The following is a 5,189-nucleotide window of genomic DNA, read 5'->3' on the forward strand; positions in this document are numbered from 1 at the left end:
AATTGTCACTGCAATCCCACTCTTCTCTTTCACATCCCTTTCTTAAAAAGGACTTGCTAGAGAGTTAATGCAATGTGATCTTACTGGGTTTGTCCCTTTTTTGTTTGCTAGTTCAAGCACACTTTTGTTACACCTTACCAGATTCTTGGCTTTTGGGGATAAGGCCCATTTTCAGTTTATTCTCTATTTTAGTACAGTCTGGGGGAGGGGTCTGAGTATTACCATAGCATAAGAAGCTATGTAGCCCAGTAAGTTACTGCAGAAAGAAATGCTTGTGTCACCTCCTTGCTAGGTAGCTGGGTTGTATGCTGGACTAGTGTCCTGGTATAGGGCTGGTTTTGTTATTACAACTAGTAATAGGGAGAGTTAATGGTAACTTTAATTGTCCTTTAGGAAAGTGCAGCCATTGGGGCAATACTACTGATACACAATAAAACTTTGGAAAAAAAGCCATAATCATAATTTTTTACAAGCTGCAGACTACTCCATGCTGGTTTTGTGTTTTTTTTTTTTTTGGTTTTGTTTTTTTTTTTTAATGGACTATTTCTATGCAAGTCTTGCTATTGTTATATACCTTTAAATTGTTATTTGTCCTATTTACTTTTTATTGTCTATTTTGCATATCATTTTACTTTATGGTCTGCTATACCTTCCAGAGTGCAATGCTGCAAGTGTTTGGAATTGTTTAAACTTCAGGAGAAAATATGATCTTGGAGTCTTCCTATCTTTCCACTTAATGCCTGTTTTTTTTAAATGGCTGCGCAGTAGCAGTCTGTTCTGCTGGCATGAAAGGTTTGATAGTGATTCAGAAGCAGTAACAGACTGAAATAGCCCAAAGTGAGAACAGAGTTTTAAGGTCACTGTAAAGCTCAGAAGCTAGGGCAGAGAGTGAAATGAATGATTTCAAATGTGATAATTCCTCTGAAAGCATTAAAAAAAAAAAAAAGGTGGTTTCATGTATCTAAATAAAGTGCAGTGTTGGTGGGTAGAAGGCATGTTTTCCATTGCCCAGTGAGCAGGACTCTGTGCTGCGAGCACAATCCTTGGAGTTGTTTCATACATAGGGCATCCTATATATATATGTGTGTATATATATATATATATATATATGTATCTTTTTGTTCTTCTGTTGTAAGCCATCACAGAACAGATCTGAAAAGGGGCAGTGCACGCTTAGGGCCACACAGGGCCTGGTGCACCCCAGCCCTCTGGCATCTGTGGTGACTGACCTGGAAAGGAGCTGTAGGAACAAGAGAACAGCAGCACTGCGTCACAGGAGAGCAAATTGCTGGGAAATGGTGATAACCTGGGAACTGCCTTCCAGTAAATCTTCACTTGGCTGCGAGTAGGAGGACTTACTTCATTTAAAAGTAGGGTTACTGACAGCTGCTTTTATATAGGAGGAGAACAGGATTTTTTTTTTTTTTTTTTTTTTTTTTTTTTTTTTTTGTGTGTGCAAAGAACACCTTTTCAAGTAATTTTCCCTTCACTTTTGAGTATAGAGCACCAAGGCAGGAGAATGAGGTGGGACTTAAACACAAGTAATCAGAAGTGGGATTATATTACTTTTAGAATTGGACATGCATGTGCTGTTACCTAATTTACCTTAGAAGAAATTGAAGGAATATTCCTAAAGAATTCCTAATGTTGTGTTTCTGTTGCAAAGGTGCTCCCATGTCCCGTTATTGGTAAAATGGCCTGAACAGCAACAGCTGTTAAGACAGGAATGCAAATTCAAGCATTCAAACCTGTCTGGGAGTGCCTCTGCCACAGCTGATCCTGTTAAAGGGGATGACAAACCGGTAGGGAGTTAGCAAGTGAGCTCTGAAATGAGGGAATGGCCAGTTTGGAAATAAATGTATGGGACAAATGAAATTGGAATAGGAGGGAAAACGGTGGAAATGGAGCAAGTGGTCAAAAACACAAGAGGTGGGTTTGACACCATTTGTTGCACATTCATCCCCTGGCATCAGAACCTGTGTGGACGTGCCAGCAGCCTTTGTCCAGCTGGGGCAGTGGCTGGGCAGGTGTGCAGGTAGCACTCTCAGCTGGGGCTGTGGTGCTTCCTCCCTGCTGTGGGCATTAGCAGGTGGTAAGGAGCAGCAAAGTACACCCTGAGTACCCACATTTCCTACAGGGGTACCTGTGGGAGGAGAGCTGTGTGTACAGCTGTGGGTGGGTGGGTGCACAGGTTTGTGTGCATGATTAGAGCTTTGGGGGATTAGTGAAGAAAGGTTCTTCATTTATTAGGTGTTTATTAACTTTTTGTTTAACAGCGTATTGCCCATACTGAACCTTAAAGTATATTCCACTGATTGCTTAATTGTGTTCTATACATAAATCAGTAAACCAGTTTGATTATGATTTGGTTTGAATGAAGTAAACTGAGCAGTTTTTCCCTGTCACACCCTTAGGTTGTGATTGTAGCAGTTATGTGATGTGTTAATGTAATTATGAGTCACGGAAGTTGTGTGCCAGTGGGAGGAGAGACAAATGTTGAGGTTGCAAAGATGATCTCACTATTAATACAGTGGGATAGGAAATTTTCATGACAATTGTTGCAGAAAAAGCAGTGGCTGATGCTTCTGTGTGCTCTAATGAGGTCATTAAACTCAAGTGTGACAGCAAGCATGCTGTTAGAACATGCTGAAATTATTCTGGCCAGAGATGCTATTTCAGCTGTGGCTGATTAAGCTCCTATTACTAGTTATTATTAGTCCCCTATGGAATACATTGACTTCCTCAGACCTGTTTTCCTAACACAAAATGGCTTCCAAACACTGTTCTCAAAATTATTCTGGTTTGAACAGACGCTCTTAACTTTGATGTTAAGCCTCCATGTTGAGTAAGGAGCTACTAAAAATCTGAGTAACTTATTCTGACCTCACACTGACTCTGCTTTGTGGGGGAGTTTTGAGCAAGGTAACTTCCAGCCTGTACTTTCCTGTGATCTCACACCTTGACATGCAGTTTTGTTTGTACAGGGAATATGTGGTGATATTGTGGCTGTCTGGCTGTGTCCACGGCAGTATTTTGGGTACAGTCATGCCGCTTCTCAAAGCAGTAGCTCTGCTTCCTCTGATAAAATCCAGCTGTCTTCAGTTGCATAACTAGTTAGATGTTTCTGCCTTTCTCATGAGTAGGAGGTAAACTCTAAAGATGAGGGTTTTTTTCTCCTTGCCTTAGAGGTCCTGAGGCATGGTTTTCCTGTGTGCTCTGTTTTGGTAGAGACTGGAAGTGGCTAAACAATGTGAGAGCCAATTAAAGACAATCGATTTTGAACTGATAGCCCATGGAAGGGGTGAGGAAGGAAAGAATTAAGCTCCTGATTCTATTTCCATTTGCCTAGGGTAAGTTTAATAAATGACCTAAGAGGATCACAAACCAGGACTGGAAAGGACTGAGTCTGGTCCCTTGCTTTGTGATTGAAGATGGTTTCTTTGTACAGGCCTATGTTATGCATATCCAAAATTGCTTCAAAGCTTCACCAGCTGAGTCTTCTAATTTTCAGCTTAAATTTATTCACAGACATTTTATATCTGTTTTTGCATGCTGATGTTATCTTTTAGCTTAAATAGTTTTAGCAATGCCTGTATTTATAGAGAGCAGTCAGGAAATGTATGTTACCATTTCAAATCCAGTTCTGGTTCAGCTGTACCTGAAAGTATGTTTCAAGCTGTATTTCAAGCCCATAATTATTTGACAAGTGGTTTAATAACCCAAAAGCAGTTTAACAAAACCCAAACCAGTTTGAGCTTGCTGACATCAGATTATTTAATACTTAAAATGGGAGCAATTGCAATTTTGACAGGGGCATGAAATATCCATTTACTGATAAGGTGTGCACCAGTAACTGCAAACTGGATGCAGATCGATCATCACAGGGTCATGGAGCACAGTGAGAGTTCATTCTCCACAAGAGTCATTTGTCAAGGGGAGGGGAAAGGAAGAGACATTTTGCTCTCTGAAGTCATTCCTGTAGGAGAAACAGCTGAATGCCAGTTTTTCTTAGACTGTTTCTTACAACTGATGACTGAAAACACAACACAAAGTTAAAAAAATATTCCACCTGCATTTTAAGAAGAGAAAAAGTTTTAACAGCTGTAAATGCTGTGGAATTCAGGTTTGATTTGAGATCTTGTTTTTATCCTGTAGCAGCACACTAAATAAGCTATAGTGATTTTTAAGGATATGTTATGTGGGGTTTTGGGAGCATATACAAGATGGATATGTGTGTACTCCATCCAGTCCAATATCACCACTGTGAGGCATCTGGCCTGTAGCTGTTTTATGTCCTGCTATGAGCACTTTGTACTATTACATTTTTTCCCCTAAATCTCAGTCTCAGGTAATTCTCTTCATCTGATTTACATTTCTACTTGAGAGCACTTGTAAAGCCAAGACATTTTGTGAAACTGTTGATAAGACCATTGCTTACAGAAACCCATGGGAAGTTCCTTTGTTAGGCACGTAGTTATTTTTGCACATTTTATATCTTTCTTTGGAAAGTTCATTGTTTGTGATATAATCCATTAAAATCTTCTCCATCTTATCATTTCTCATGTGATACTGAAGTGCTTCAACATCACCTGGGTTTATTTAATGAGGAATATGATCAAATACATTTCTTTTGCTGCGGGTAGTTGGTTACCTTCTGTAAGGATCAGTGAGTGACCCCTAAGTCACTCTGTACTTTTGTCTGCTTTTTAATTTTGATTGTTTGAAACATGTATTTTGAAATATATATCTAGAGAAGTTCATTTTTACACAAAATTAGCATGAATTTGTTTTCTAACTAAACATACAATACACAAGGAATTGCAAAATAATTTATTTGTACTACTTTTAGGTATCAAAACACATAACCTTATATGATCATGGAAGGGATAAATATGAAAAAATGTGATGTGAAAACAAGCAGACCACAGGGAAAGGAATGTGTCAACCTAAATTGCCAGACATTTGTTTATTTATTCATTTAGCAAGGTTTAGAGAGGGGGTTTAAAAAAAAAGAAATACTTGTGTGTTGCAAGAGGTTTAGGGGAAGTGACTGCTGAAATCAGAGTATAAATGTTTTGCAAGGTCAGTCCATGGACCAGTTAAGTCAAAAAGGAGTGGAAATAACAAAGTAATGAAAAAAAAGTAGGCTACAATAGAGGATGTGTTTGCTGAGTTTTTGAATCTCTAGA

Source organism: Cinclus cinclus, chromosome 8 (genome assembly GCF_963662255.1).
Source record: "Cinclus cinclus chromosome 8, bCinCin1.1, whole genome shotgun sequence".
Classification (NCBI taxonomy): Eukaryota; Metazoa; Chordata; class Aves; order Passeriformes; family Cinclidae; genus Cinclus; species Cinclus cinclus.